Here is a 13,613-nt window from a genome sequence, read left to right as displayed (position 1 = left end):
TTCCAGTGCAGAATCACAAATACTAAAATATTTTTCACTGCAAAAGGATTTTCTAGAATTATTTAATTTCTTCCCAATTTAAATATTCCATAATAATTATTAATTAGCCTTACATTTTAATTATATTTCCATAATTACATAATAATTATAATTCCATAATAATTATTAATTAGCATTTCCATAATAATTATTAATTAGCCTTAATTAATTGAATGCTTACAGAACAGTTAGAACCTACTTACATTTTGTTAGTAACTTCAAAGGACATTTCAAAGAAACTGCAACATGTACATAGTTAATAAAATCCTATTCTCAAATCAAAGGCTGTTTTGGAAAAACAGTACTGTCCTCAGCTTTGCATTGCAGTCCTCTACAGCACAGCAGACATCTGAATTCATGAATTCTCCATTGTGAAACCAGTCATACTTGGCATTATGGTAAATGTTTTCTGATCTTCTGTTTTATGACATGTTAATACCTTATAAAAGAGCAAAGAGGACTTCTGCAATAGCAACTTACTAATGTACCATGAAATAGTATTTCAAACTTTGCACTTTTTAATGTGTATTTGAATACAGGTGGTATCCAGGAAGTACCTGAACCACCAATTTTATGAGTCACTCAGGAAAACCAAGGAACAATTCTGAACTATACTGACTCCTGCTTCTCTTCTCACAGAGTTGACCTCCTATCTAAGCCAGTACTGTACAGTCTTCCAAAGCCCAGACACTGAACCAGTTCTCTTACTAAATAATAAAAATTATTAGCATTAGTATTATAAATAGGTTTTGCATTGGAAAGACTTCCAATGCAAAATTTCAAAAACCATATGTAAACCTCCTTTTCATTATATAGATTTTCACAAGCTAGACCCATATGGAAAGCAATCATACCCAGTAGTTCCCAAGGCTATCAATTATCTATTTATTTATTTATTTCTAAAGAATTGCCTGGAAAAGAGTGTATATGACTTGCAATGTCTGTTAAGCTTTTTTTGTTGTAGAAAAAATATATATATTATAATATGTGCTTTGGGGTCTGTTTGTCAATGAATATTATATTCTGGGTTTGGTGGCACTCATGTTTATATAAACTCTTGCCAGTTATTTTACACTTTCAGTTTAGAACAAAATGCAGTGAAGATACAAAGTGAAGGTGACCACATTCAGAAATGTAAATGAGAAATGTGCATATAATTACGAGCATTTTTTTATATGAGGAAATTTTCTAGTTGTAACCATAGACTTGATCCCAAGAATATCTGTGTTTGAGTTTCTGTGGATCAATAAAAGTCGAGGACCTTCATGTTTTTTGAACACTGCTGAAGCAGTTGATCAAAGTAATGAATTGTCCAGAAAAACAGTTTTCCTGAGAATTCTATCACATTTGATATAATATCACTATGAAAGGCACTAGCTGAGGAAAAGTAGGCTAGAGGTTTAAGCACCTATAATCATTCTCACCCACATTTTTACTTCACTCATACCTATACATTCAATTTTTCTGATATCCAGAAAGGAATATAGTCTCAAATATTTCCTGCCATCAGACTTTATGTAGTAGAAGCCTCACTGCACAGGTTGCAAGTATCAGTTGCTCCTAAAGATAAATAAATAATTATGGTATGATTCTTTCTCAGGTCCTTTTGGCTAAAACTGTCACTTTGGTAGGAAGAAACACACTGAATGTGGTTACTTAAAAATCAAACAGCAGCTGAAGTATTGAAAGAACAACACTACAATTTGCTTTTCCATCCACGTTTCTTTTGTTTTTGATACCAATGACAAGTAAATACTTACTCTCAAAGAAGAAAGATCCTGTTTGGTCCTTGGTGCACTATTCATACTTAGAGCAGTGAAAGAGGAATATAAAAGCTGGAAACATTTATCCATAGTACATGTTTTACAGGTATGCTTCAGTAATTTGTTACAACTCGACAGGAAAGAGTGTTGCTCCAGTTCTCAGGACAGGGTGATAAGCATAACCCTTAGGCAAAACTAGATAAAGAAATTCATAGTTGTTCATTGGTGTTAGTGTGAGAGAAAAGCAATAGCAAAGGAAAAAAAAACCTAGGAGCAAAAAAAAAGATGTAAGAATAGGGGCAAAAAGATTTGTTGTTACTGTTATTGTTTATTTGTGTGCTTTTTTGTTGTTTTGTTTGTTTGTTTGTTTGTTTGGGCTCAACTGCTTTGTTGAATTCAGCAGACCTCCTGGTCCACTGAATAAGATCACCATATCACAGGTATCCAGAGATTTGATAATAAGCATCTTTAAGGCATTTCACTTTTTTCCATTAGTGATTCTGTTTCTTTGCACTCCTAATGGTCATAAGCCTCCAGGCAACATTTATTTGAGACCAGTTTATGAGCTGTTACTCTGCTAACGATACCCTTTCACCACAAAAGCTTTCCTTCTTTTGTGCTTACCTTCTGACATATGCATGGAAATCTGTCATATCCCTCTCAACCTTTCATTTACAATACTACACAAACCAAAACCTTTAAATCTCCTGTCACAAACATTCCCCTTATCTTTCTTGTAGTACTTCTCAGACACTGCTGCTGGCAGAAATCCATCTTTCTGAATGTCATTTGAACAGTTTTCAGTACTCCAGATTTAAGTTTCACCAATGCCATATAGAAAACCATTGACTTTATTTCGTCTCTTCAAGGAATTCCTTTCCTGACTCATCCTAGGTTTTCATACAGGTTTTATGGTCCTGACACATTGGCAGTCAGATGTGAATCTGAGCTAATTATTCAGGTTTTTCTCTATGGTCATCACATATATAATTCACCAGGTTAGAGTTGAAATAACTGATCAGATTGTCTGTGCATAATTTTGTACTGTTTAAATTTATGTCATACTTTTGCCATTTTTCCTTGTCATTAAGTTGTTGTTTTCACAACTCTCTATATACATGCTGTCCAGTTTTCTCTTTTGAAATCCCATCAGCACTTGTGTTTTTCTTAAGATAATCCAAGAGAGTTTCAACACTTAATCTTATCCAATTCCAAGGCATTTTGTTTTCAAATTGCTGAACTCCATGTCTAATTCACCTTTTCCAATCAGTTACTATCTGAGTAATCAGTTTTAGTGAGGATATGCTAACAGTTTCTTACCATTTAACTTGAATAACTGATAACTTCATCTAAAGCTGTTATCCAAAGCTCATTTATCAGTGTCTTAAATTTATGTCAAAAACTAGATCTAGAGCAGTAACAATTCATACTGGTTCAGCTACAGTTTGTTGAAGTAGGTTGCCAGAAATCTCATCCAGGTATTTATGGACTATGAATAACAAAGTAATATATTCTTTCAAATGCCTTTCTGGGAAGGAATAAAATCAATGAAACAATCATTAACAGTTGTTATTGGTAACAGTGAATATCATCATCAATATCTGGCTTCAAAGTTTAATAGTATAATGAAGTATGTAGGTTGCTCCGAAAGTTTTGCCTCCTATTTATTTCTATGGAAACTACAAGAGATACAAGAAGCACACTAGCACTTTTTGACAAAGCAAATTATCAGCTTCAAAATACTATTTTTCAATATTGTCATCATTATTAGCTCTGCTTTCACACCAGCAATGAACAACAGCCTGCATGCTGCGCATATAAAAAGCACGAGAGGAGGAGATCGACTGTTTCACAGATGCTATGACAGCATTGTTGCTAGGAAAATGTTGTCCATACAGTCCATCTTTCATTAGCCCAAACAGAAGGAAGTCAGAAAGCACCAAATCCATACCATGTAGTCAGTACGGAAGGAGAGTCCAGGCAAGACTGACAATATGCTCCACAGTCTTCATATTTGTCTAGGGCCTAGTATTGTCATGTCTCAAGAGAAAAGTTGTCTTCCACTCCAGCCTCACTCTGGAAGTTCAAGCTTTCAGTTGAGTCTGTGTCACAATGTAGCCCAGAGCTAATGCGTTGTCTGGCCAAATCTGGAAGAAACACCCCTTTCCTACCTCAGAACTTCACCTGCTGAGGGTTGTATATTTAACTATTTCTTCAGAGGGCGATTCATATCTCACCACCCAATGGACTGCCTTTTTTGACTCCAGCATATACTAGTGACAACACATCTTGTCACCAATAATAATGCGATCCAGGAAAGTGTCACCTTCAGGCTCATATTTGTTCGAAAGATCCTAACAAAACGTACACAATATTTCTTCTGATCCTGTGTGAACATTCATGGGAACCATATGGTGCAAATTGTGATACTCCAATGTGATATTATGTTATGATTTCCAACATAAGAAGGCTGATATTCAGCTTCTTAAACAGTTCCCTGGTCATAATCTGATAAATAGCACAGGTGAGCTGATCAAGATGCTCTATGTTTAACAGAATTTAACAGAATATTGGCAGGAAGGTTCAACTTCTGCCATATCACCAATATCAGCCTCTGATGTTGTGGACCAACATAATGAAATAGAAGGAACTGAATCATAGGATAATAGAATCACCAAGGTTGGAAAAGACCTCCAAGATCATCCGTTCTAATCATCCACCTATTATCAATATTTCCCACTATACCATATTCCTCTGTACAATATCCAAATATTTCTTGAACACCTCCGGGGATGGTGATTCCTCTACTGCACTGAGCAGCCCACTCCAGCACCTGACCACTATCAGAAAATATTTTTTTCTAATGTCCAACCTGAATCTCTCCTTTGGCACATCCTGAAGCCATTCCTTCTAGCCTGATCACTAGTAGCACAAGAGAAGAGGCCAACCTCCTCTTTAACTCAACCTCCTTCTAGGTAGTTATAGTGATAAGGTCTCCCTTGAGCTTCTTCTTCTCTAGACTAAATAATCCCAGTTCTCTCAGTTGTTCCTTATAAGACTTGTGCTCCAGATACCTCACCAGCTTTGTTGCCCTTCTTTGGACATGCTCCAGGGTCTCAGTGTCTTTTGTGCAGTATGCAACCCAAGACTGAACACAGGAATTGAGGTGTGGACTTACCAGTGTACTAGTGTACAGAAGGATGATCACTTCCTTGTTCCTGCTGGCAACATTATTTCTGATAGAAGTCAGGATGCCATTGGCCTTCTTGGCCACCTGGGCACACTCATGTTCAGGCTAGTGTAAACCAACACCCCCAGGTCTATTTCCCCTACACAGTTTTCCAGTCACTCTGCCCCAAGCCGGTAGTGTTGTCTGACTTTGTTGTGGCCATAGTGCAGGACCAGCTCTTGGTCTTGTTGAACTTCATCCCATTGGGCTCAGCCCAGCTATTCAGCTTGTCCAGATCCCTCTTCAGGGTCTTTCCACCCCCAGGCAAATCAGCGCTTCCTTCCAGCTTGGTGTCATCTGCAAACTTACTGAGGGTGCACTCAATACCTTCATCCAGGTCATCAATAAAGCTATTGAACAGGACATGACTCTTGATCAAAACACTGTTTTTCAAAACACATTATCTATGTTTGCACTATCACAGTCTATCAGAACTTAAACTTCCTATCTTGGCAAATGTTTACATACCTCTTTGTATACGTGTTTCTGTCATCATTTATGCAACACCATGTTTTAGTTCTACCACTAGTGTAACGGTTAAATATAGTTGGGCAGACTGATGGCACTTGTATACAAATATTTCTATTATTGATATTTTTCTTATCTGTTTAACCAACCATATAATGCTTTGTTGTTCATAGAAGCACTTCTTGTCTCTTCTGGGAACAGTTATTGATGCCTAGTACTTGTTCGGCAGATTCTTCTCACAGTATGTACTGAAACATTTCCATCTCTGTGATATCTCATGACTTGTCAGTCTAAAATCTCAACTAACTATAATCAGTGCTGAGGAGGATTAACAAAGAGTCTTTTCTTCAGGTATGTTTCCAAAATCTAAACAGCCCATAATCTCCTTACATCAGTAACCAATGGGATAGAAACTACCCATGGACTGAAATAAGTAAAGGATTGCCAATTAATGCTTTAAAAGTCAGTACCAGCTTTGCTGTGAGCTGCTCAAAGAATCAAATAGTCCTTCTAGTTCAGAAGCTGTAATGCTGTGGATTCACACATAAATCTTTCACCTCAGCCAACCAGAAATAACAAAGTTCTGCTGTGGGATTTGCTAGATATTTTTCTACTGTAGTACAGAACACATATTTTTTCAGTATAGTAGATATGTATTTAATTACATATATATTGATACATGGAGATAAATTTCCAATAATTCTGGAATTTGCCTATACCAGTATATTCTTCATAAGTTCCTTATTTTACTATTATAGGTTTCTGTAAGAGCTCACTTTAAGAAGCAATCTTGAGTTCTGGCACAGAACTGAGAGAAGAATACATAACAGTGGACATCTACTGGTGTCACTTAGGGATTATGTGATTGACTATTGATTTCAGTGACTTTAAATTTTTGGCATTGTAAAATGTGATCTGACAAAACACTAAAACACTGTTCTCATTTCTGTTTTTCCTTTATTAACCAGCTGGACTTAAAAATAAATAAATAAATAAATAAATAAATAAATAAATAAAAAGAATGCAATGAATTTCATTATGGGAGAACATTTTGAAATAAATAAGAAAAGTACATCTGAATTTAAATCTAAAATTCAATTGTATATGACATTATGTTTTGGTCATATCTTTTAATCAAGATGCTTGATGTGCTCTATAAAAATTGTAGTATTTAAGTATGATGTTCCATAACTAGATTAGCTGGTAAGACAGACAGCTGCATAAGTCTTCCTTTATCAAAGAGTTTTTAAGCATACATCTATGGGAAAGAAAAAAAAATACACTCCCTTTTTTTGGCACTTGTTTCTCCTGAGAGAAGATTTTTTCTTCTCTAACTATTCCTAAGCTCCTATGACTACTGACTGGCTTACTTCTACATCATAAAACTCGACAGTACTATCCATTCACTTAAACACTCAACAAGTATAGAGAAATGTATGTACTCAAATCTATTGCTAATAATCACAGGAAAAAAAGTGTCAATCTTATGAGGACAATGCTGTCCTTACTGGAGAAGGCTCTCAAGGAAAATTTCCACAACGTAGAGCCATTTTGAATATTGCTGACTGGTATCAGATGAAAGTAACCTTATTGTACAACACCAGATGATGCCAAACTAATGCAGAGTGACAAGGAAGAGAAGTGATTCTTGCCAATCCTTATGAAAAAAATCTCTGTCAAATGTGAATTTAGTATTCTACATAAGAACACAAGATAACATGGAAAATATATGAAATTCAATTATTCGAGGCATGTAATAGTGCTATAGTAAATGCACTTCTTAAACCACTACAAAAGTGATCTTTCAAAGAAATTGAACAATTCCCTGGAGGAAGTTATAAGTTAAATAATTCATCAATGCATAAAATGAATTATTTTTTATTTTCTGTGCACTCCTTGTTTTGAAGTTCTCTGATAAATATTTTCCTCAGCTGCTGTGAGAGTAAGTCTGAAGTGATTGTAGCTCTCTCTCTTGGCAGTTAATTCTTTTTTTCTTTTCTTTTCTAATGGATGCACACAGAAAGCGCTTTAAAAGCTTCTTATTGGCACAGTATGAGAAAGCAAAGATTTTAAAACTCAAAATTCACTGGACAGTTGTCACAGTTCTCTGATTTTCTCTTTATCCCTTCATCTCCATTAAGTTTACTGCTTTTATATTCCACATGACTATTAAGCAAGTACCATGCAAGATATTACTGGGAGTGAGGAAATCTTGGATTCATCCATTTAGAAAATTACAATTATTATTTAAAAATATGTCTTACTGCACATAATGTGTAGCACAGCACTGAAGATCCTAATATGAAATCCTAATATGACCAAGTTAGGAGAATTTCTGTCATGTTAAAAACAGGTGGATTTGCATCACGTTTCCATTTACGAATCAGAAGTGTATGTAGTATCTCAAGCTAATTCCAGAATTACACAAGCTAATTTCAATAGCAATTGCATAACATCTTTAATAGATTACCACTGCTAAATTATGGTGCCATAATATTATTTCAATGGTTATATTACAATTGTTATAACAACTATCATTACAATGTAGTTTATAACAAACTTAACTGTAAGCAACTTCTTCACAGCAGCTGAATTCATACACAGAAATAGTCATAACTCAGTACAAACCTGAGTCAGTCACTTCTTCCTTTCCATATCATTGGTTTCCAAGTGTTTTTTCTATCAATCTGACAAAACCTCCAACAAACTTTCTTAATTTACAAATGTCAAGCTCAAATCTGTTCTCATACTCTAAAAATGTGCTCTTCCAAGTTGACATGCAGTGAATTTTTACTAATGTGATTATTTTCTCTTTGAAATAGGAATAAAAAAATCAGGAAAAGTCAAATCTATTTTCTACATTAAAACTACCCATGAGAAAACTAGAAAGAAAGCATTGCTGCAGCAAGAAACATCACAGACTTGGGTACTCTTCAAATATATTGGGAGGTCCACTGACAAGTCCATTAACATTCATATTAAGATGTACAACAGATTACTAATTCTTCTCTTTCGCTTTGTTAAACTTAATTTTTCTAGACAGAATTGAACTACAGGTCTAGGATATTAACCCCTCCTGTACATAGCTTTTTAAATATTAACCAGGGGGAACTTATTTAAAACTTTGAAAAAAGATGTATTGATGACAAAAAAAAAAAAAAAATCATTACACATGTATCTTTAACTATAATGCCTGTTAACATCAGGGTTGTTTAAATGTACTTTTTTCTGTTTTATCATGGCCTCCATACTCAGGCATAAAGCTTTCTGATGAATAGCATCTTTTTAACCTCTACATATGTCTAGGTTTTAAATATTTCTGGAGCTGTGATGGAGTTAAGAAATCAGTGTACCATCAGAAAATAATCTATTCCTATGGCCAAGGAGGACAATAGCTTTGTTTGCAAAATAGAATGATTAGAATTGCCTTTTTTGTGTTACCTAGAAAGCTCCCAATGTCTATGTTGACTCTAGGAACTTTGTCGGATTGGCTGGGGCATAATCCCTGGCCTGGAAGAATTTAGGAATGGACAAAAAAGTCAGGTGAATAATATATGATTTACACAAATTGGTAACTGAATTTGAAAATGTCTTCTTCAGAATTTTTGCCAAGTAGTTTTTTTTCAAAGAAAGATCCACTTCTTAGGCTAAAGTGATTAATTCACATTTACTTATATGATCTAATCTGTATTTAATGGTCCATCATCTACTTTGGTTGGATGTAAGTCAAAGCAGTGGCAGTTGTTGGAGTGGGTTTTTTTTTTTGTTGTTTTTTTTTTTCAACAGAGCCATGAAGTCTTTGGTTTACTTCTTTCTTTAAAAGCTCTAAAATTCCACAGACCACTCTAGCTTAAATAAATAAATAAATAAATAAAAATGAACCGTACCTACTCCTACCTCCTCCTTCATTTAATGAGCAAAAATAATCATAATCGTTAGGATGCATTTTGTCAACTGATAAGGATATGAACTGAAATGTATATAAACCTAGGGAATGACCTATGAAGGGATGAAGGTAAAAAAACTAATTTCCATAAAGTCAAAGCAAAAATTTTAAGCGATACTATAAGGATTTGGACTGTATTCAAGAATACAACAACTGATTATTGTTTTCAGTCATTTATCTTTTTTTTTGTTGTTGTTTTTGGTCTGCTTCATGAGTTTTCAAGTTAGTAAAATCTATCCTATTCCTTACAATGGTGTTTTGATCTATATGATTGAAATTAATTCTGAAAGCTATGAATTTACACCTATTATATATATCTGCAATAGTGACAGTAATAATTACTTCATCACTTAGAGAAGACACACAAAGATTATGGTTCAGGTTGTCTACATTGTGCACAATTGACTTTTGTTTCATATAAAAAAAAGTAGAGAGTACATTTATTCTTGGGAAAAAAATGATAGAAGAAATTCTAAAAACAAATATGACTGTTTTTACACAGCCTTAAAATAGCAAATGCAATGAAATAAGAAGGACAAACTAAGATACTTTACATTTAAAATACATGTAACTACAATTGGCCATTTATTTCCCAGAGTATTTGTTTAGAATCACTGGAACAGTATGATCATATTTACATGTATAAATATGACTGTTCATATTTTATATACTAAGAATAAGTGTTTGATAACATCTTATCAATTTTCTCAATAGATGAAAGGAGATTATTTTTCTCTTCTGAAAATTTGGAAAATCATCCTCCCACTGTTTTAAAATCATCTTCCCATTGTTTCACATCCAGCACTGATACAAATTGAGAGTTAAAATATACAAAGTGTGTATCTTATTTGGAATCAAAGTAACTTTCCTATGCCAATTATATGACCCGAAGTTGATCAAGATTTGTTCTTGCAGATTAAACTGAACCAAAAAAACTTGATGCCCCAGGTGGAAAATTAAGCCACAGTCCAGCTCAGATCAACATTTACAGTGGCTCTCTCACTTCTTGACAACTACAATTCTCCTTGTAGGACCCTGGAAAACAGGTATTGAATTTTTAATAGATACAGGTGCACAGATGTCAGTATTTACTCGAGACACTGCTAGATCCCTTGGAGTCAAAGTGGGTAGCCCTAGAGATAGCTGGGATCAAAAGGCAGAACAAAGAAAAGTCTGACTGCCATTATTACTGTAGGACTGTAGAACAACAGCCTTGATGACTCTGTAATATAGTGGAAGCTGCAGGTGTAAATATTTAGACTTTGATTGAATAGAAGAATGTGGCATCTTTGGAACTGTGTGGAATTTTGCAAGTAAAGGTTTGCAGACAGAAACCTGTAATAGTGAAAAGCTTAGATTATTGAGTATATCATACCCTCTTCTACCTTCCAAGGTAACTAATATAAAGCAGTACCCTTTGCCAGTGGCTGCACTGAGAGGAACTGACCAGGTCATCAGTGACTTGGAATGGCATGATATCGTAACCCATACCCATTCCCTCAACAAATCTTTGGTTTGGACAGTGAAGAAACCTAATAGGGACTGAAGGCTGACAATTGACTATGGACAATTAAATGCCAGGACTGCTACCCTAACTGCTGCTGTACCTAATACTGCCAAATTAATGACCTGAATTCAAAGTCATAACCACCCATAGATGGCTGCAAAAGATGTTAAAGACATGTTCTTTGTGGTACCCCCTTAGAGAGGGGGATAAGGCACAGTTTGTTTTTATGCAGAAAGGAGCACAATATACATTTAATAGACTACCTCAGGAGTACAAACACTCCCCCACTATTACTCATAATAGGTTAGCCAAATTGCTGGCTGAAGTTGGCTATCTGCTGGATCTTGAAATTTATCAATATATAGATGATATCCTGATAGCAGGAGATAATCAGCAATCCATAAGGCAGACCATGCAGCAGACTATGGACAAACTTGCAGAAGCAGGATTGGAAATCCCACCTTCCAAAAGACAGGAACCTATCCAGGAAGTCAAATTCCTAGTTGTATACTGGGTAAATGGAGCAGCCTTGGTACCACTAGATACTTTCCAGAAAATAGAGGAGGGTAAGAAACTTAATTCCCTTAAGGAACTACAAGAGATACTAGGTGCACTGGGATACTGGCAAAAGCATAACATCAGATTCTCTAATTTTGCCAGTGCACAGTGTGCAACAGAGGCTTCATAAAGGGAGTAAGACCTTTACTGATCTCAGATTTTCCAGACTGGTGGGAAGAAAAATGCTTTTTCCTAGTCTGTATAAAATAAGTCCTTTATTTGGAAATATTCACAAAAGAAGAATAAATGCCAAAGACTCAGATTTATGTACCCACCAGTATCCCACCTCTCTCCAGTTGTGATTACCCTAGCATATAAAAACATCTAACTGGCAGCTCTAGATAGTTCTAAAAGTAGCAACTGTTCTTCTTCATAAAATAAAAAAATCCAGAAAGCACATTTAGAGTTTTCCATGACAACACAACGATATTGGAGAAAAGAGAGACAGCAAGGTATTACTCTATATCCTACCATTCACACATACCTGAGAAATATGTTGAACAAATTTTGGGCATCGCTTTTGCTTGTTTCTTATAATGAAAGTTCATGTACATGCAATCATTTCTGTCTGGAGCAGCTGCTCATTTGTATTCCTCCTCAGTAAAGCAGTAGCAATATCTATGGAATCAAACATAAGTATCTGATGTTGACAGAACTACCTTTTGTGAGGAAAAGAGGATACAAGGTATGAGAACAAATGAAAACAGAAACCACACAGCATCCTTGTCTCTCAATTTTTCTCTCCTTGACTGTGCATAAAAGTATAGTCAGAGAAGTTATATCCAAAACCATTTGAAGTGAAGCAGTTTCAGGAGAAAGGACACAAGTACAAAAAAAAGGAAACGATCCCCTTGTCAGTGCCATAAAGTGTCTGTTTAGATTCTCCATATAAAACTTCAAGTCCCAGTGAAACATGTCCCTTTTCTTTCTCTAACCTATTACCATACTCCTGAACCATACAATGTTTAGAGGTTTACCTCCAATAGTACCTACTGAACAACAAAAAGTTACTTAAGAGAGCCAGACTAATCTGAAATGACCAGCTAGGACAATGTATATAATTGTTTTGCCTCTGCATTAAATACCTTGAACTACTGGTATTTTCACCTCTCCTGACAACAGAAATCTGTTGTGAAATATCTTGCATTCTCACCCAGAAGAATGCAACAATAAAATGTAAACTTTCCTATAATAATAATAAAAAAATTGTAGTGCATTTCTTCATGGACAAACTATGCCTTAGAAATCTGTAATGCACTCTGCTGCAGGGATATGCTCAGATTTAGTTTATTCCCTAATATTCCAACCTCCTAGAGAAGATGATGAAGATGAAGGGGAAAGCAAGAGGCCTCCAACCTCTCTTCGCCATATAGAAAACAAATCAAAGCTGCTGCCATGTTGTTATCAATTATTTATCTGAAGACTGACATTTATTTTTTATGGTCCAATTACAGTGACAGTTTCACAGCTATTCTACTCTGCACTGCTAGATTTCTCTTTCTAAATGGCATATAGTTTGACTGGAAGGATAGAGCATTGGAAGTTGTGTTTTAGGGTAACTAATAATAGCTGTAATGGTCATATAGCATGAGTAAAATGGCAATTAACTTTGTGAAATGCGTACAGTTCAAAATTTTATCACAACAAACATTTAGAAAGCTAACATTTTTTACTATACATCTCTCTAGCCAGTACATTAGTTATAATCTTTGGGATTTTTATTGTTGATCTACAATCATAAATAGCTAAGCAAAAAGAATGCTTTTGAGCTTACCTCCCACCTACAGCTGGCCCACTAGACTTCACGTTGACTGCTCATCTACCTTTCTCCTCCTTTGCCTGTTGCTTCAGGGAGTGCAGGAATACTTTCTTCTTCATGTTGTGTAACACTTTGTAACAATATTGAAGAAGAAAGCTCTAAATATAGTTTCTTGTATTCCCACAAGGAACAAATATATATATATATATATATTTAATATAAAAATAAATAAATAAAAATAAATTATAAAAATATAATTATATAATAATTTATATATATATAATGTATATATATAAATTATTAATAATAAAAATAATGTAAATAATAACAATAATGAGTAAGGC

Source organism: Cyrtonyx montezumae, unplaced genomic scaffold, assembly GCF_038088225.1.
Source record: "Cyrtonyx montezumae isolate F1298 unplaced genomic scaffold, pur_monq_1.0 scaffold_29, whole genome shotgun sequence".
NCBI lineage: Eukaryota > Metazoa > Chordata > Aves > Galliformes > Odontophoridae > Cyrtonyx > Cyrtonyx montezumae.
The sequence above is the reverse complement of the archived record's forward strand: the minus strand, read 5'-3'. Positions refer to the sequence as shown.